Here is a 21,132-nt window from a genome sequence, read left to right on the forward strand (position 1 = left end):
TTTCCCTTGGTTGGCGAGATGGTTCCAAGCTTCCTTCTGCCCTGCGCTGTTTATTTTCCAAGACTACTGGCTGACAGGAATAGTCAGGATTCATTATTAAAAGACAAAGAGACACATTCTCTGCTCAAGTGCTGAAGGTACGTCAAAGACTTTTTGTAGAAGTCCTGGCGTTCCTTTCATGAGAAGGGATGATTTATAGAAAATTGCTGCAAGAGCACATGCTCAGCCTGGCAGCCGCAGAGATCACCCCTCCCTTCCCTAATGTTCTGTTATCAGCATCTTAGGAGGGGTCTGATTCATTTGCTTGCACTGACCCATAAGAATCTATATGCATTTTTCTGGGGGTTTTCCAAACTCAGCAGCCTTCCTTCCTCCTCACTGTTCTTTCTCCTGGGCACATTGTTGTAAATTCTAAATTTGCACTTAAGGCTTAAGTAGACAATACAGTATTTTGTTGTTGCTGTCCTTATAAGATTTAAGGAGCTGCTATTAGAAGAGCCAAATTAGATGATGGAATTACCACCCAGAATATAATAAAGATATCCACCCATATTTATAGCACAATCCTATGCATGGCTACTCAGAAGTAATATCAAGGAGTTCAATGGGACTTACCCCCAAGTAAATACATCTAAACTTGCAACCTTAAACACTTCAGCCCAATTTATTTGATTCCAATGGAAGGCTTTTGACCAGTCCTTAACTCTTCCATTGGGTCTCCCATGAGTCTTAAAGTGATTTATTCTTGGTTGGATTGTTCCCAGTATTTCCTTTGATTCTTTGCCTCAACATAAGAGGGTCTGGTGCATCAGACACAATACCTTACTAGGAAGTTTTTCATACTACCTCTGCTGACCAAGTCAAAATTGGCAGGTGGCAGCGGAGTAACATCTGTAGAGGCTGAGAAATGCATCTCCCTTGCAATTAGTGTACAAAAACATGGATATAAGTAAAGAGAGGACCATTTTCAGCTCCTGTTACTGGTAGTCATTACCTGTGTCTAGACCTGCATCCCACTGCATGTTAATGCACCCAGTATTGATAATACACCCAATATTCATAATCATGCCATGTGGCTGGAAAACAACACTGGAGATATCCTTATTAAAAAGGTGCAGGTAGATTTCATGTCTCATTATTATTTGATCAACATGATTTTCCCCTTTCCTAGTTCCAGACTGGTCCCTTCATTCCTTGACTTGGAGAATCAGCTAGTCTCTGAAGCTTGAGTGAATAAAGTTTCTACATCTTAATTAAATCCTAATATGTAGAAGAAGGCTTAGTTCTTTTGTTTGAGCCAAGGTTTATCATCCCATGGAGGAAATTTTCCTCACAATACTACCTCCCAGAAAGTTTAAGGTTCTTCTTCCTCTCTTACCCAGAGAGACTATAGTTTGAAGACCAAAGAAACAGACAAGAAGCTTCAACAGTGGCACGTCTTGCAATTCAAATTGCTTTCCCCTTCGCTACAGTGTTTATTGATTTTTCAATGCTAACTTCATCTCCCCTCCCCACTCAGGACCAGATTAAAGTCTGGATGGAAGGAGATAGAAGGGAAAGGGGAGGCCTCCCTCCCCCACACACGCTTGCAGAAGAGGTTCAGGACAATTACTTAGGAAAATAAAGATTCTGGGATAGTATAACTTCATCTTTGCTTCTTGCTTGCCTTCAAGGTGATGACACCTTATCATTTGAGAATCTTGATTGTTACTTTCCATAGGCAGCACACGGTCACAGTCAGCCACAGAAGTGCAGACAACGAAAAAGGAAGGGAAGGGGGGATGGTGGCACCAAAGTTTTATTTTTAATTTTAAAAGTAGGACTCCGTGGCAGTCGACCCACTGCACGGAGTCTTGAAAGGAGCAGAATCGTTTGGTCCTCAGTGCTGCAAGCTTTCTTCCTTTGTCTGCATGTGTGTGTATATATGCTTGGGGAAGAAATCAAACGACAAAGAGTCTTTATTTCCGGGAGAAGACTTCAAAATACGTGCTAGAAATGGACAATTTGAGTCCTTTCTCTCTTTCCCTCTCCCCACCCCCTCAAATGCAAGCTAAAAGAGGAGGGGGATTAAAATCAACCACGTGGTAGATCTGTGCTTTGCTTTTCTTTTTTAAATACACTTTGCAATCTACAGTTCCATTATGTTCTTCTCTCTCCCTGCTCAGGGGAAAGATTAACGTCTCCTAGATGGACCTATCTCAGGGATCAGTTTAGGAGGAGGCAACAAGGCGCATCACCGTGGACAGGAAACCCGGGTGGTGGCATTGATTTTTTTAGAACTTGCCATGGCTGGTAGAAAAGGCTATGATGACCCAGCAGCGAGAGAGCTGCAGGCGAGGGGCTTCTCTCAGCATCTCCAAGGCTAACGAGGGCTGGAGGTTGGAGACAGCAGCTTGGAACTGGGGAAGCCTCTTCAGGTCGCCCTTGCTGTCTCTTTTCCCACCTCGGTGTGCCTGGGAGTGCTTCAAAAATCATATCCCAAGAGGACTTAAGTTTGTAGCCACCTTCGCTTTCCTCATCTTCTCCACCACCTCCTCCTCCATCACCATCTTCTCCTCCTCCTCCATCTCTGGCTATCTTTTTTTCTCTCTCCTTCCCCCGATTCTCCTGCCTTCCCCCCCTTTCCCTTTCTCCCCTCCCCTCCCTCCACTTTGTTGTTGTTGTTAGAAAGCCTTCTTGCACCCCCTGGTGCTCTTGCGTTTTGTGCGGTAGGCAAGGAGATTGTCTTCTTTCTCTCTCTCTCTCTCTCCCTCTCTCTCGCTCCCTCTGGTTGCTCATTATTCAGAGAGAGACACACAGAGGGTTGAGTGAGTGAGAGAGAGAGAGAGAGAGAGAGAGAGAGAGAGAGAGAGAGAGAGAGAGACGGATATCTCAGGTCATCTGCAGCTGCAGCAAGCCAGTGAAGGAGAGAGAGAGAGGGAGAGGGGGGGAGAGGGGAAAGAAAAAAAAAAGCAGGGAAAAAGATGGCGATCCTCCATTGCTGAGACCTGGCAAGGAGCACATGAGACTAGCAAAAACAACTTCCACAACAATTGCAAGAAGAAGAAGGGGAGAACGGAGAGGAGAGGAAAGAGACCAACACCAGCACCGGGACCTTCCTGTAAGTTCTTGCAATTAAAACCCATCTCGGATCTAACAAATTGGAAAGAGAGAACGAGAGAGATCGAGAGATCTTCTCTTGCTGTCCCACCACCTTGAACAATAACAGAAAATCAGAGGGATCTTCTCAAAAATCCACAATCCATTCATTCGAGCCAGCCAGAGGAAGGAAAATTGAGGTGGTGGTGGTGGTGGAAACGGTGGTTTTGTTTAGAGAGAGAAGTCTCTTGTCTCTTGCAGTGGGGGAGGAGGAGGAGAAGGAGGAGGTGGTGGTGGTGGAGCTGCTGGTGCTGCTGCTGGTGGGAGGAGGAGGAGGAGGAGGAAGGCAGTTAATTAATTTTTTGTTGTTGTTGCATTAAGGTGGTGGGGGTGGGGGGAGAGATAAGTGAGAGGAGCGGAGCTCCAAAGAGTGTGGGGGCAGTTGGGGGGTTGGATGTGGGGAAGTGATTGGATCACAGGCGGGAGAGGTGGGAAAAAAAGAAAGCTCCGAGCTCTTGGCTGCCTCGACCCAGGCAATCCGGTGACCTCTTTCTTTCTCTCTTTCTTTGCTTTCTCTTTCTCTCTCTCGCTGTTCCTTCGTCTCTTCTTGCAAATCTGGTCCTTCTCTCAGGCAGGTAGACTGGACCTCCCACCCACCCCGCGCGCCCATGCACACACACGCACACACACACGCTCTCTCATACATACTTATATATACATATGTAGACACATATATGGATAAATAAGATACGCGCTCCCGCCTTTCCTGAAGTTGAGGTGGTGGGGGTCTCCCTTTGGCTGTGGTTTCTGAAAGGGTTGGCTTGGAAGAGAACAGCGGTTAAGCTGGAGAGAAGCCATTACACACGGTCCTGCTCTCTCCTTTGAGAGCCAGAGAGAGAGAGAGAAGGGGAGAAAGGAGAAGGGGGGTTAGAGAGAGCTTCACTTCTTGCTTAGTTCCCTGGTGTCTATGGCTTTCCAGGGAATGAGAAACAGCTGAGCTTCTCCCCCCGCCCCATCTCCCTCTTTCCCCCCTTTCTTTATCTCCTTGTCCTCCATTTGCAAGCTGTCTGCTTTGGTTCCAGTCCAGACTCCAAAACACAAAGCTACTTCTCTTTCGCACACAGTCTATCTACCAGGCTTTCTCCGCTCTCCTCTTTCTGTTGGAGCAACCCTCTCTCTCCCCCTCTCTCTCTCTTTCTTTTCTTGGCTTAGCAGTTTCTACTTATGTATACAGGGGAAAGGGGAGGAAGGGGAGATCTTCTTGAAGATCCTGGAGATCTAGTCTGATTCTCAGCCCTTTTTGCACCCCAGAGAAAGTTTTCTCCTCTTGAGGTTTTGGAAGAACCTCCTTGAAAGGGGTGGGGGGAAGGTGGTGAGATATTGGGTGGCTTTCTGCTGTTGCTTTGTGTGCAGTGTCTCATGAAGCTACTTGCATGCCTAAGAGGAAGTGCATAGTTGGACAGAGGGCTGTGATCTGAGTCAGGTAAGCCATGTCATGTTCTCTAGCTCCACCAGAAAATGGAGGAGAGGGAGAGCAAGGACAGGCTTTTCCACTAGACAAAGCTGAGATGGGAAGTGCTCATGCAATTATGGATGTTTCTCCATTTTTTTTCCTGAAGCTTTGTTGGCAAAGGCTGGCTTGACATTTTTCCCTTCACTGAGCTACGTTTTTTGATGTCTCTTCTCTTTCTGACTCCAGGAAATGGATGATTTGAGGAAGTTTCATAGATTCTTTTCATAAATTCTCCAGAAACAGAGAGACCAATGTTCTGAAAGGACATTACCACCTTTTCCTTCTATAGTTTCATTTTAAAACTATCCTAGTTTCTGAGGGGTTGAACTTCATGGAATTCAAGTGACTGATGCAGTTGACCAAAGACATGCTTTTTTCCTTTCCTTTCCTTTTCTTCTTCTTTTTCTTTGAAGAAAAGAAATGATTAAGTCTTATCTGATGAGGCTGACTATGTTCTTCAACAGAATGACATGAAATCAATGTCAATCAGGCAGAATTTGTGATGGCCTTGCAGTGACCAAATGAAGCACAATAATACAGTATCTTCTGGAAGGATAAAGTTTTGGCAAATACTCTGGGGTTTCAGGTCTGCTTTGATTTTTTTTTCTTTAATCCTGAGGAAGCCACCACAAGTTGCTCTTAAATTCCATAAGTCACATTAAATGCTGTGCTGTTGATGAAAAAAATATCTAATGTTTCTAAAAACTAAGCCAAGACTTAAGTTTTGGTGCCTAGAAATGTTTGGAGATTCATAAGAATTCTCACAATGAACCTGCGAATTTAAATCTCACTGATTCAGTGTAAGAGTTCCAATGTAAACCTATACATATCAACTCAGAAGTAAGCCTCACTGACTTCAGTGGGGTTTATCCTTAGATCATTGGGTGCAGGATGACTGCCTTAAGCATGCCTTGACTCTTTCCCATTGAAATCAATATTATTTAAAATTGCTTCCATTTTTCTGGATTATGGGAATCCACTACTTCAAAAACACAATGGGTATTTAGGGGAAAACATGGACTTCCGCCTTTCTCCATCATCTTCTTTTCCAAATTTTAATTTGGAATATGTTAGGGTCACTGTGGAAAACTCTCTGTGTAGCAAATAGATTCATCATTTTGATGAAGATGGAGTGCTAATCCATGCAATATTTTGCATTGTCTCTTTCATGACCATAAGCATTTCCTTATGAGTTTAATTAATCATCTCTGAGAAGTTGGCAAAGAAAGGATAAAATAATGAAAGTAAGGTGGCCAAAATACTTAAAATACTGAGAGGAGCCAGCATTTTCATGAAACTGGAAAGGCAAACCAAGTGATGTAGATGAAGATGTGTATGTTATGGATAAGTCATGAGAAGATAGGAATTCTTCCCCCTGAAAAAATAGTAATTCCTAAAAATGTTAACTTTTAGATGACAGTATTTCATGATTTTATTGATAATCAGTGTTCTTTCTCTTCATAAAAAATCAGTTTTAGTAGATAACTTTTAATTATGGTTAAATATTCCATTCTCAAGCTTCTGAGATACATGTCTAGACAGTGAACACAGAAACAAAGCACAGTACTCTCTAATGATACTGTTGTATGCTAGTTTTTGGGCAGGCCTTATCCATTGCTTGCTAATGTCAATGATACTTGCTTTTTAAATTGTTTTAGTAGCCCACTCTTGTTTTCTCTGATGATGAAGCTATTCGCACACAGTTCCTACTTACAATAACTTGGTTTATCTGTTTCCATAGAACCACACTTAGGGATGGTGTCTCTTATTTTAAGATAGCTCAGACATAATTCAAAGGCTTGCATTGTTGACACATAGGACAATTGCTATAGGAAAGGTAAATGGTCTTTACCAGATTTTAAATTTAATGCTGTCATCATTTATAGTTGATGGTGTGTGTTGTGAAAAGAAAGAATGGACCAAGATTCTTCTTGCTAATAAAACTACTTGATTTAGACAGCTTCTAGAGGAACTTCACATGCAGCAAGTGAACATTGCAACTGTACTCCTTGTTTAAAAAAAGAAAGTGCTTAAGAGCTAGTTCGTACATGTGTGTATATTACTATTTCAATTGGTCTCCTTGACTTACCCTGGGTACGTAAAATATCTTCTTTGAGATGGTATTATATGATCTGACTGTTTCATACATGCAAGTGTGAACTCACCTTGGGAGCCTTTGAGAAAATTATTTATATATGACTAATATAGAGGTCATTCAACAACTTCTTTTTTCAATATGAACAGCAAATAGTTCACTATGTTGTTGATTATATATCTTTTCTGGACATAAACATGTTATATTATTCAGTGACATATTATTTGTGTAAATGGTCCATTAGATAAAGAATTTGGTATACATCTAATGAGATGATTGATTCAGAAATTAAAACAAGTGGAAGAAAGTAATAGCTTTGGAAGATTAAGCTATGGAACCTAATAATAGCTCTAGTAACAATAACACAAAGACGCTTAGGGTGCACTAGAGACCTGGTGTGGTGTGGTGGTTAGTGTTGGACTGGAGACAGGAGATCTTGGTTCTAATCCCACTCAGCCATGAAGCCCCCTGGGTAAATTTCAGTCAGTCAGCTTCTTTATCTAGCATAGTTTGCAGACTTTTGTGGGGATAAAATGAAGAGGAGGAGAATCTTGTAAGCTGCCTTGGGTTCCTTACAAGAGGAAGAAAGGCAGTTTTCAAAAAAAAAAAATCTGCAATAAACAGATGTGGGAATTTTTCCACCAAACTTAAGCCAGGATGATATATGTGTAAAAATAAATAAATTCACCTATAGTAAATGAATGGTCTCTTATTCTATAGGCTCATAATATCTCCCACTGTGATTCTGTGTGCTTTTTAATTTGAGGGTTTCATTAAAATGGACATCAGTTCCCAGTACGAGTGAGTGGGGAAAATGTTTCATGTACTGGGAATATAAATGAGTTCTGAGATGGTGAAAACAATAATTTGACAACAAATAGATAATTTGTGTTGATCTTCTGGTTCACTTAAAATGAAGGTTAATAAATGTCTTCTGTTGTTAATTCAGATCTTTGAGAGATTGTGTATCGAATAAAAAACATGAGATTATCTGTTAGGTTTCACAGGAACATAATGATGCAACCTAACATTGTTCACCCCGTACAGTTATACTCATGAACCAATAATTCTTAATGCCATTTCATATGGTTCCATTAAATTGGAACCATTGCCAGGTACATCTTATTAAAAATGACTAACTAGGAGTGTATTGGACACCAATATCTGATCAGGGAAGTGGTTTTTACAGATACAGGAAATTTATGCCTGACCCTATATTGCAATATAAAATGAAGTTATGGTTTGGTATCAGCTGATGAGATGGAATTTTATGGTGACAGTAATGGTAGCAAAGAAGACATGCATTTCACAAAGATAGATAGAATGTTGGCATATATGGTCCTTTGGATGGTAAGGAAATAATGGTTTAATTTTAGAAGTAGAAAGGAAGTACTGAACTCTTATAATAACCCAGGTCTGGCATTGAGGAAGCTTAGTCAAGAAATAAAGATAGTTTGTGAAGGATGTATTCTTAGTTGGAGCTGGGAGGAAGAGAGTGGAAGAAAACTAAAACAAGCTTCTATGATGTGTTTGTGGATTGTTTTCAAAATAACATACTTAGTACTGAAGCATATTTTAATCTTTTGCAACAGCTTTCTTTTGTTGTAGCTAATTTCTCAAAGTAATAAGATGACCTAGGTCCATCATTGATAAAAATGCTGACAGAATGAAATTGGTGGCAATTGATAAGTATCTGTGAAACAGCAGAAGCAGAATACTGGTTAACACTAACTTTCAGACTTGGAGGAAGTGGGTGGGAAGGTCTATCTTTACTTAGCTACATTGCAACCAAGAATTCACTGGGCATTAAAATCTTGCAAAGAATAATTCTGAAGACATAGAGGTTCCTTTTCTTGTACTGGCAGATAAAGAAAGTCCTCTTTACTGAGTATATTAGATTTTGAGAAGCATTAGCCAGCTGTCTTTTGATCTACTGTTTTTTTCCTCATGAAGTTCTGCAGGAACACTGCCAATTTCAGTAGGGTCGTGTCACAATTCCGTAATGGAAGCTTAATTGTGAATAACACTAGGCAATACTATAGTACAGTGCAGATTTCTACCAAGAAAGTGATGCATATTGGGTTGTATCAAAAGTTTCTGACTGGACACTACTGATGGAATGCAGTGCTCGTACCCTGGGGGTTCCTCTGGAGTAAATGGGGAGGTTGTGATGGGCTCTGAAGAAAGAGAAAGTCCCAGTGTAAGTTTTCAAAATATATTTCAGCAAATCTTGTACTGCAAAGTTTGGTAAACACCATGGCAAACCAATGGAGTAAGTAATGACGGAAATAATTGCTACAGCGTTGTGTGATTGTTGTTGCAGGTTTAGGATTAGACAAATCTCTGGTAGGTAAATAACAGTGGCAACAAATCCAAGACAAAGAAAGTCAAACTGCATATAGTGGGTGAATGTTTCAACTGACATGACTACAAAGACTGTTCACACTGTTTATTGTACCTCAGAGCATTTGGCACAGCAGATACTTATCTGTCTAGACCATTGCCAGATTTGCAATATGTCTTGAAGCTCATGGTATATGATGGATCGCATGAAGTTTTGTTACAAGGAGATACATAGATGATATATAAGATTTTGATTGACATCTCATGCACCAACCTTGCTTCACCTGGTGCCCTCCAGTTGTCTTGGCCTCCACAATAGTTATAAGTGATGGCAATTGCAGTCCAAAGTGTATGTTCAACACTTAACCTGGGAGTGGACTAATTTAAATTCAGTGGGTGGTCATTTCTGAGTACAAATGTAGATGGTTGCATCGTTAGACACATTAATGGAACATTAGATGTATGATTGGTTATTATCCATGGGAAGTGAATGAAACATCTTTAATAATTATCAGATGTTGAGTATTTCAAGGATGACTACTTTCATCTTGGCTTGCTTGTGGGCTTCTGAGGGACATCTGTCTGAATGCGAATCGAAATGGACTGATGAGCTTTTTATGCTAAGGTCTGAGAAATTTGTTTAATCAACACTTTCAAACATATCCATGAAGATTTTCCCTCTAGAAATTAGTATTTTTGTGGTAAGAAGAACTAACGTTGTTGTTGGGTTTTCTTATACAATCTTCTCTTAAATGTGGGTATTTTGAATGTTAGAAAGTCTTAAAGTGTTAAACACTTCCTCCTCCTCTCCCTTCTCCTCCTCCTCCTCTTTCTTCAGTCCAAGAACAGAGCTTGCAATTTTGGGATAGACTTTAGGGTTAAGAGTTAAAACCACTGTAAGTTTTTCTACTGAAACAACAACAACACCACAGCAGGCACACTTCAGAGCAAGAATGATAATAGGTGAGAGCTGCTGTTGGGAGAGACACAGTTAACATTAAAATGGATGAACTTCACAATGGCAATATTCCAGATGAGTTGAATGTTGAAAATAAAATGTTCCAGAAGAACTGGGAGAACAGGAAAGAAGTTAAAATAGCATGGTTTGTATGCCAGTGCTGAGAGAAGAAAGAGGAGGGGAAAGGGAGACAGAAGATAATTATCACCAGTTCAACTATCTTGTTGGCTTGCAAGGAACAGAATTTCAGAGGTGCATCTCTCAGTCTTGTCTTCATCTCTCAATGTTATCTCAGAAGCATTCTTCTTCTCCCCCTGCCCCTTCCATCAGTAGAGTAAGATACTAGAAAATGGTGCACTTTGTTATACTTTTTAGTGCCTTGAAAAATAAGTTTTAAAACAAAACCAAAACTGTTTTACATGTTCTAAACTAAACATGGAAAAGTGTGCAAATGCATTTATTTTTTTTCTGGCTAGGAGGTGGTAGCTGTTTTTCTTAGTAGAAGCTAGGTACAACAAGTTTGTACTAAACTTGGTAGATTTTTTGATTAGCCAATTGTTCCGAAAGAAAATAGTCATATGTTCACAGCATTAATTTGCTAGGAACAAAGAACAGAATTGTGCTCACTACAAAATGTCTTTCTTCTAGAAAATTCCAGAAGCTTTATAGTGCACCATTCCTGATCACATGGAGGATTCTTCACTATAAAAGCAGCAGATGGGTGGTAATCTTAATATTAGGGCATCTGATGTTTGTGCCTCCGTAATTATGAGAAGTGGACTGCATGGTGGAATTGTAATAGGAGGGGGAAGAAGGTTCTTTAAGAGTTATGAAGTAGGATATGTTTGGGACATATGTGTATGTGTGAGCCTGATTCCTGCAGCCTTGGTACATTCATTCGTCACATTTCTGTACTAGGCAAAACCTCCTGGACAGTTTGCAAGATTAAAGCCACAATATACAGCACAATAATATAATACAAACCCATCAATATATAAACATATCAAACCATTTTAACCATCAACCAGTCTCTCACTCCTGCCATTGGTATCATTGACCCCCTAATGGAGTGGGAAAAGGTAAGTTACCACTTACTCAAGGGAACTCTTGATGTTACAGAACATTTTTGATGTCAAATAATAGGTCACCAACTGATAATGACTTGTTGATTAATTGGCATCTCAACCTAGCAATCAATTAAGATTATTTAGGCTAGATTGATACTACATTATCTTCTCCCTCATATAGAACTGTTCACTTTACTAAAGCAGTTACCCTAATGTAGTGAAAATTACTTATGGTTCAGTCCCATTGAAATTGATGTAAGAATTGTTTCTGTGGTTCTAGTCATATTTACCTGAGAGTAGGTTTAACTGAACTCAGTGAGACTTGCTTCTGAGTAGGCTTGTTTAGGACTGCATTGTTCATTTCAGCTGTCTAATGATTTTAATAAACTTTAGATGTGTTGGTGCCTGTTACTGACTCCAAAATAGTAGGTAATAAATAACACTAGTATTTTCTTTCCTTTGCGATCTTTATAATTCTAGAGGAGAAAACCATCAGAACTGAACTATGGTGGCAATTGGTATCATTTGTACAAGGAGGAATTCCATGGCTGGATAAAAGGCAGGTTATGGTGGATGTGATCATTATTTGTGGTAGCCTTTAGAACTGGTGATCTGAGCAGGGTGCATTCAGTTGCTGCGGTTCCTATAGAGGGTGACTTCCTAGTTTAATTTGAGGGACTCTTTAACTATATGAGAACTTTTCTTGCTCAAACAGAACCTGTAAAGTTGCAGTAAAGTTTTCTGATACAACAATGTGTTAGGCCCTGACCATTCTTGGAGTGGATGCCAATTCTGTGGCATACAGACCCAAACAGTTGTCTGCTGCCTAAATGGTTTCTTGGTTTAGATTGTGTTATTGACATTGTGAGAGCTTAGTAAGTTTTGGGCAATGAATTGCATTCAGTGGCCATATAGTGCTTCTTAGTTGCCCTCCTAACAGCTCTGACATTACACTAATTGTAACAACTATCAGTAACTATCGCATTGAGTGTACATACATCCCCCAAAGGTGCTATTATATTGCTGGTGTTATAACTACTGTAAAAATAGTAATGTGTAAAATGTCTTTGAAAATCGGCATGGCTTGGGGATATCTGTTTATGGCTCAGTTATGCCCCATATATGGCTCCGGATGGTCCTCCTTGCAGGCATTGCTCAGGGCCAGCTGCCTTCGCTTCAGCAGTTGAATAGTAATATGTGTCATCAAACCATTCTCTGGTGTAACTTGGCAAAAAGCAATTGTTTTGTTCCTACCAGCTTCTGTTTGCCTCTTTAGTTAACAAAATAAGTGAACATTGATTTCAGCATACAGTGTGGATACATGAGTATGGCAGGGGGGAAGACAAAGTCACACTGACTACATTCGCAGTCCACCGAACTTATTTTCCCTCTGTTCATGCCCCCACTGGGTTGTATGAACCTGAAAAGGATGGGTGGCCAGGGTAGTTTACAAGTCATCCTGAAAGCCTAGAATGAGCTGTGGATTGTGTTGTAGGAAAAGTTTTTATTAGGTCATTTGGTGGTTCTAATGTCTTGAATTGGTAATTGGTGGGTAGAATACAAAAACCTTTGAAGGAAGTCATAAATGTTCTGAGGAGCTCCATAGTTTTGTGCTGGAATGTACAAATGGTTAGTAAAGGAACAAAGCTACTGTTTTTGATTAAGGGAAGGCTGATGCATTGCTGCTAAAACAGAATTTACTGACAAGGTGCTGTGAGGAAATGTGCCTTATTTCTAGTGTGGAAGAAACCTGTGCAAATCAGATGAACCTTGAATAGGTTGAGAGAATTCTGTGCAATTACACTAGTGTGGGTAAATTGTACTCCTAAAATCACTGATTTGAGGATTATGGCTGTGAAGGCACTGCAAGAATTGGCACACCTGGGCATTTATGACAAGATATACCTAGTGGAGCTTCCAATAGAGTGTCAGTGATTTACATACATTTTGTCAGAAATTTTTACAACTTAGGGTTTTCAGAGAGGCTAAGAGGCAAGATACTTCTGTATTTCACCTGACCAGTGAATGATTGAGATTAGACTTGAATCAGGCTCTTTCCTAGGTCACACTCATTTTGTACTAGCTAGTCACCATAAGTTGGAGAGGACCAGCATCAACAAAAGCAGAGATTATGCTTTCAGTATTGTGGTGAAAGGAAGGTTGCTATTCCCCACCCTGCTGGGTCTTTTTTCTCTTCCTCTCTCTTTACTACTTTATATTGCAGTTAATTACTTAGTAATTATCAGGAGAAAAGAATGACCTGTGGCATAACTTTCTTGTGAAACCATCTGACATCTCATAAAGCCATCTGACACCTGAAGCATCTAAACTGTCTTGGAAATTAAGGTATGTGGTGTTAAAACCAGTGCATGGCTATTATTCATGGAAAGGATTGGGCAGGGCCTAAAAGCTGGAACCTTGGCTGATGTCACCACACAGAGGTTGCTTTCAAAGGATGCACAGATCACTGTCAGGAAAAGGAAACAGGAGACACAGAAGCAGAAGGCAGACAGAACAGTTAAGCAAGCACAGAAGTAGGTTAAGACATTCCATAGGCAATGAGTAGTGGAAACTCTCCGGTAATGGAGCTATCTGTGTTGGGGAAAGAGAGGCAGTATAATTAATGATGGAACACAAAAGAAGGTAGCATTTTATAAAGGGTTCTATAGAAAGACACCACCCTGGCAAAAGTCAGTGGACTTCAGATGACAAAGTGTGAGTGAGGACCTTTGGAAAATAAAAATCCTGGTAAGTACTAAAAATGGAAATCAATGTCATTTGTGGACACCCTATGGTTCCGTGATATTTTGGACAGCTGGCAGTAGCACAGAAAAATAAGCAGCCCTTTCAGTAAGGGTTAGGAGATCTAAACTAACTAGGAGCTGGTCTGTGGTTATAGAAGAAACTGTAGTATGAATTTAACCCTCTTGTACCATATGAGGTCCTAACCATAGATGTATTATTAATGGAAAAGTATACCTCCAAGGGCTTTTTTCCCTCTGTTACATTAGAGCTGCTGGAAAAGACTGAAGCACTGGCTGGAAAAGTAAATTAGAATTTTGAACTGAACCCTGGTCACCAATTCCTTTTTCCGAAGTTCTGCCAAAATCCCATGCCCCCTCACTTTAGGACTGCTACAGGAATTCTTCATCCATTAGCCTTGAGATAAGCATTTAGGGGAGCAAACATCTCCATTCAGAGTGCTGGATCTAGTCGGTGGCCTCTTACATATGTGAAAGCGTGCTTGTGCATTCTAACCAAAAACATGTGGGTCGGAACCTTTCATTTGCAAGTATAGGCCATTTTCTATTTGAAAGTTACTTTATGGAGGGCATTGCTTTAGTACAACCTGGTGACCTCCAGATGTGTTGGACACTTATTTCCATAAACTGCACTCAATATGGTCAGTGGTCAGGAGTCATAGGAGTTGTTGTCTGGAGGGTTCCATGTTGCCTACCTTACTTTAGTAGAAAATCCATTATTTGCTAAATGCTCTCAAGAGTCTGTATGTGAAACTTCCCAGCTCTGTTGTTAAAAAGCCATGTGAACATGTAGACAAAGCCCTCCAACTTCTTTTATCTGCTTCTATTGAGATTGATAACGCTTGCAAAGGCAGACTACCTCTCTCGCTTCCCCCCTCTCCATTCCCCCCACCAACTACTTTGGTGAAACTCAGTGTGATCAATTAGTTGAAACTCAATGCAATTAACTTTTGCCCATACCTCTGCAAGAATGTAGTAGGGTCTCTTTCTGCAAGAATTTGTGGCCTTGTGGTTAAATGTACAGAACTCTTGATTGTGGAGATAATGAATCTGTTCCTCCAAAAACAAAGCAACTATAATAAAATGCTACCTACTGACATGCCAGTGAGACTAACACTTCAAATCTGTATTTTTTCTTGCTTCTATTATTGTGCATTCATCTGTAGCGTACCACGTCTGTTCAGCTGACCACCACACTCTTCAGATTGCATGGGCACAGCCCAGTGGAATGAGAACATTGGGCCACAATGGATTCAGAAAAACAAGATTTTGGATAATGAGAAATCTCTCTTTGCTGTGGGCTCTTTCATTTGTAGCTTTATTAAAAGTTCATTTTTCTCCAGTAACTTCATGATATCAAAGCAGACTGATGTCATAATTTAGAAAGAGAATTACTAGAACGTTTGTCACTTATATATTTGTATGACTGCCTTTGTAAGTGTTTTCCACTTTTGGAAAAATGTTTTTGGAGGATAGATTTTAGGTGACATATTGCTTCAGGATCAATTGTTTTTAAATCAATGTAAATTGCCAAGAGATAGAAATATTTATTCAGATAATTGGTTTAAAATGATTTCTCCTATTTGTGATTCCCTTAGTTCCTGAACAAAACATAGTTTTGCAAGTAAACAGGAGTTTATGGTACCCACAATAATAATTCTAAACCTTTGAATATACAGCATATGTAGTTGTACTAGAGATTTTATGCATACATATATGCTTAGGAATAATAGTGAAATTTAATGAATATTTCTTCAGTCCCATTGATGCACATGCAAAAGCACTTAGGAGGATTGTTTACTTGAAGATGGGTCTCAGGACCATTTTCAGACAAAGAGCCCTGTTGTGAAAAGATACAACTGAGTATTTCTGTGAGACGGAACTCCACAGTTTATAATCTTAAATTCCCATTGAATTCTATGGGAGAATAAAGCACAGCATACCTTTGAAATGAATGAAACTCAAAACTGCTGCAGTTGATATCTGTGCTATTTGGTTGAAAGTCATAATCTTGGCTCACAAACACTACAGTTCACAACCAAATCGGGTTGCGAACAAAAATTTCTTAAAAATTTTAACTTGGGTCGCGAACTCCACATTGGGTAGTGACCATGATCACGGCCATCTCCCCACCCCCCTGAGTGGGGAGATGGCTGAGATTGTGCTGGGGTGGGGGGGGGGGGGTGGGCGGGGATAACGCCTGTCTTTCTTGCACGGGCTTGGCCGTGATCTCGACCATCCCCCCCCAGCACGATCACGCCCATCTCCCCCCTGAGCACGCCTGCGTTCCTGCCTGTCTCTTTCCCCCCCAGCGTGTCAGGATGACAGGCGCGTGCAGGAATGATGGGCTTGATCGCAGTCATACTGAGAGGGCGGGGACATAGCCGCACTTGTGCTGGAGGTTGGGGGGAGTTGGCCTCAAACTTTGTTGTTCTTTGTCACTTTGCTTCACATTTTTCTGATTTAAAAAATAGTTACAGAACGGATTAACCTTATTTACGTTGAACCTCATGGGGAAATTTAACTTGGCTCATGACCCATTTTGGGTTACGACCAGATTCCCGGAATGGATTAAGTTCATGAGCCAAGGTATCACTGTATTCATAGCTTGGCCTAGTTTGTGATCTCTTAAATTAATATATCAACATATTTCTTATTTTTATATAAAAAAGTAAGTTTTAGCTTAATGGTCTTTTGCAGATATAACAATTAACCACAGTTTGTTTTTCTTTAGCCCTGATTCAGGTAATCATTTCTCAGCTGAATAAAGCAATAAATCCATGGTTGTTTTGCTTGTTTATGTATCTTCTTTCTCTTGCAGTCTGAGCAATCAAATGAGGTAGTCTCTAATTAGCCATAATGTTGCATTTCATCTTGAATCTGGAAATTAGGTTACCAGCTTGAAAACAAACCAGGATATTAACAGAGTTTTAAGTTTGGCTCAATATCCTGGCTTGTTCCAGAACTGCTAACCATACTTTTCCAGCTCTGGTGAGATAAGAAAGTGGTTCGTTAGAGACTTCATTTCCTGATAAGTTCATAAAAGGAGGAGCAAATGTCCTTAATAAGTATAGTAAGTAGAAAATGACCCATTCATATTATCAATTTATTTATCTGAAATATGATTGTCTGAATGCAGCCACAGTCAAATTACATCCGAATAGCTAAACAATGGTTAAAGGTAAGAAAATAAGATGTGGAAAGGATTTGCAAGCCACAGTTGAACATGGCATAATGATTTTGCTTAACATTATCATTGCACTATATAAGCCATGATTATGGTAGTTTATCTACTCCAGTCGCTTGGCTTGGAAAGTGACAAGCTCTTCCTACATACAGGGTTTATTTCAGCAAGCTAAACCAAAGTTTCACTCTGACCCAGTTTGTACTTCACAGTTGCAAACTATGAGAAAATGAATTCCAGATTTATCAAGGATATGCAGATTGTGCAAGCAATTGCCCTGTTTGAAAATACCCTACAATTGCCCCCTTCACAGGTCTTGAATAATGTGTAAGCCTGGACACTCTGGGTTGTTTATGGATTAAGTCTAGTTTGTTTAATCTTTAAGAAACCTAGAGTGTCCAGGTTTGAAAGTATCACTACAACCTATGAACACAGCATTTATAGGTTGTTTTTAAAAGAAGAAACAGCTTGTGTATTATTCTGTGTGTCCCCAGCAAATCATGGACAAATTGTAGATGATATGTTATTAATTAATCCATTATTTGCTGCTGTGATATGTGAAGTGGCCTAGTCTGTCTAGGAACTTAATGAAACTGATAGCAGTCAGGACTGTCCACTCTGTTTGATGGAGAACCATGATTGTTTTAATAGGCTGTTGTCTGAGATTTTGGTTTGTATGAAAGTTGGACTTCATTTAACTGAAGTTTTGTTTTAAAGAGAAAATTTAACTGCTTTTTAAAATCAGAGCACTTGTTAGACCTACAATCTGTTTTTTAAAATATATATATATATATATTCTTCATTGGGTGATTTAAAAACAGACGAGAGCACTCTTCCAATGTAAACTCTCCTCCTACTCCCACTACTGCCACAGTTTGAGCAGAATTAATACTAGTAATATTTATGATTATGATGGCACTTATTCTGATAGACTTTTTGGGAAGCCTATAAACTGGGTATGAAAGTGATGACTCACATCTGTATTTGTTTGTTTCAGTGTCTGATACTCAGAGAGGTCTATCTCCTCTATATTCAGTATAGCTTCTGCTCCTTCAAATTCTCTTAAGATCAGGACCATCACCACATTTTGTGGTAGAAAATTTCATAAATAAAGAATGCTTTACATAAAGAAAGTACTTGCTTATGTTGTTCCTGAATTTATTGCTAGTCAGTTTCACTGGTGACCTGAGTTAATAAGTATTATGAGGAAGAGAAAAAAACTCCCCTTGAGCCATGAAAACTTAGTACGAACTTCAGTAGTTGGTTTCGTGTTTCGGTACTGCCACATCTCCAAGATGATGTCCATGATATTTCATTAAGGCTTATTAAAAATATGGCATCTCTACTCCTGTTGTTAATCTCTATTGCATATTATGAGAGCAGAAGATGTTGGGCTGATGCATAGCTTAAATGCCGTTCTTGAGCTAAAATAGCCTTCTGTATGTTCCTTCAGGTGGTTCTCAAGTCACTTCACATAGGGCAAAATAGGGTGTGACAGCTTTCTGGTCTTCACTGTGGAGATGTTTATTTTAAGAGTTCATGTCTACTTAGCTTTGCTAATACTATACTGCAATATCAGATATTCTCTTGAGACTTCAAGGGGTGGGTAAGCTATTTTTAGCATGCCTGTTTGGTAGATGATGTTTCAGATTATGGAATGGTGCTTTGGAGGTTCTGTTTCCATATACAGAAGTGAGTTGTGTGTGTGTGTGTGCGCGCATGTCCATGGAGTGTTCTCAACTTGTGCTGCTGGATAGCTTGAACATATTTTGAAAATGAATTCCACCTCTTTGGTAATAGATGGATGAAGGTAAAATCCACATCACCTAATCTTATGACTAATTATTTACAAAGATGTGGAAAGTGCTGCATATTGTTTCAGGTGAAATAATAAGCTTATTGGTAAAGGCACTTGGGATATTTTTGTATTGTTATTCTCTTCTATAGCATGATAGGTGTATATGGTTTTTAAAAGAAGAGTTTTTAAAAACCCAGGAAAACAGGTCCCTGCCTTTAGGCAGTTTACAATCTAAGTTTCAAGAGTAGGGGAGATAGAAGAGGGAGACACCCTTCATGATCATGCTGTTACTGGAGAACAGGCAGGTCATCAAGCCAGAGGAGGAATTCCCATTCTAAGAGAACTGCTTTAAGCAAATTAAGCATGGAATCTAGTGTTCCTAGAGCACTGCTAGTAATTTCAGTGGCTTCCGTTGCTAGGGTTTTGGTATTGCTTTGTTTTTGATCATTTGCTTCCTGTTTCCTTTGGCATCAACATAAAAATACTTAAAAAAAACACACAACTTGTGTATGCTAATATTTTTTCCTGAAGAAAACAATCCTAGAGTTTAACTACCTTAGCATGTGTCACTAGGAGGAAATACAATTTGGGGAAAGCCAGTAGTTCACAGATGATAATCCAATAGTTTTGCAACCTAAGGAAACATGAATTATATTAAGAATTTTAGACTGACTTTTAAAAATGTTGTACTTCCTAGTCCCAATTCTTTGTGGAAACGGTGGAAGTTAAAAAGAGAATAAATCTGAACTACATACGTAGTGTGGATATGCTTTTAGTTTCTAAATATATCTAACTTGTCTTCTGGAGGTCTGCACTTTGTAGTTTTTTTTCCATTCTGAGTAACCTTTTTGATAGTTTGGAGACCAGAAATTTTGGTTGAACATGATAAGGCTGATATGAATTGGTGTATGCTGCTGCAGCTAAGGAGTAGGTGAAACCTTTTCCCTCTTTCCATTCATACTCAACCATATTCTTTTCTTTCATCACTCTTGTTTATATTGATGGAGCTAGTAGCTAGGGAATATTGTGAAGGGCCCTAGCAAACATGTCATTTTGAATTTAAGGACTATTGCAGGAGGTACTGATAAAGGTGGAAATTTAAAAGCTGGAGTAGGGGATGAAAGGGAAATGTTGTGAGGAACCTAAGGTGGGAGAAAAATGTGATTGTTCAAAATACAAGTAGCTAGCCATCTGGTTTGCATTGTCAGGTTCTTGAATCTGACAGATAACTCCACCATTTCTTTTCTCTTGCTTCAGAAGATTTCCAGTCTGTGTTGGGTCAGAATTATGGCTTCCAATTATTTTTTAGGTCATGTTCATCTTAGCAGTCCTGTTGGAGAGGTACCAGGCGCACTGCTGCACATGGGTCTCAGTGTATATTATGTGTGGCTTCCCCCCCGCCTTTATTTTTCTTTAATGAAATAAAGTTTAATGGGTCTGATCCCAAGGGGGAAAAGAGACCATCTGGATAACAGAAGGTTAGGCTGAGTAATGTATTGCTGAGAGTGCCCCACCGACTACCCAGAGTATCTGGTAAATATGTCCAGTTGCTGCTTGTATGAGGCTTTGAAATGGTGCCTCTCAGATCTGCAGAGCCAGCAGATCTGTTGCCACTGCTGTGACGCAGAAGATAATTCTGTTGGGCAAGCAGCAGCATGGGGGTGGATCTACAGCACAGGATGTGTAATGTCAACATGAAGCATTGGAGCTGGCACTAAGAAGAGAAGCAGCCATTTCATGCCAGTGCAGGAAGTCTAAATAGATTCCCTCTCTCCCACCCACCCCCCGCCCATGCTTTGCATCTTGTCCTTTATACTGTAGCCTTCCCATTCTGCAATAAAGCAGCACCTTTGTGTGTTGTTGTCTGAAAAGTTCAGCCCAGCAGGATTTCTTGGCTTCCCTCCTTCTCTTTTTTTTCAACCTGCCTTTTTATTTCTCCTGAAGCAATTGAAGGATATTCCAAAAGCATTGTATAACGAAGGTTGGGAAGGGAGGGTTTCACAAAAATGGAGAAAAGGAAGCATTCAGTCATGTGAAAAGTCCTAAGCTTCTGATGAAGCTCCATTGTAACATGCAGGTCCCTTTGTCTTCAGCACGGAGATGGTTTTGTTCAATAGCTGCAATCATCTGAGAACATTGTGTTGTAGCTGTGAAGTGGAGAAGGGTACAGAATACTGCAAATGATACAGGATAGACCATGCAATTATGTAATTGCTGCGTAACAGTAGAAAGCTATCATGGTTGTCTCTTAACAGGAAGCTTCTGTAGATTAGGTGGACTTTTCTTCCTTTTACATGCAATCATGTTGTTCAATGAGCAGCGCCACCAGTAAGT

The 21,132-nt window shown here is 39.9% G+C and overlaps 1 protein-coding gene across 8 annotated transcripts in view; it reads left to right on the forward strand.

The window, feature by feature from the left end:
• The first annotated feature begins 2,886 nt into the window (after nucleotides 1–2,886).
• Nucleotides 2,887–21,132, forward strand: part of ZNF462 (zinc finger protein 462) — a 152,551-nt gene continuing 134,305 nt past the window's right edge. For 5 of the 8 annotated variants that reach the window (XR_006416054.1, XM_044443813.1, XM_044443819.1 and 2 more), the window contains exon 1: nucleotides 2,888–3,100. The gene's annotated coding sequence lies outside the window, so the exon portion shown is untranslated. Of the gene's footprint in view, nucleotides 3,101–21,132 lie in introns of all 8 variants that reach the window. The other 3 variants (XM_044443821.1, XM_044443818.1, XM_044443820.1) reach the window with 1 other exon arrangement.

This window comes from Varanus komodoensis, unplaced genomic scaffold (genome assembly GCF_004798865.1).
Source record: "Varanus komodoensis strain SLA01 unplaced genomic scaffold, ASM479886v1 scaffold43, whole genome shotgun sequence".
Lineage (NCBI taxonomy): Eukaryota > Metazoa > Chordata > Lepidosauria > Squamata > Varanidae > Varanus > Varanus komodoensis.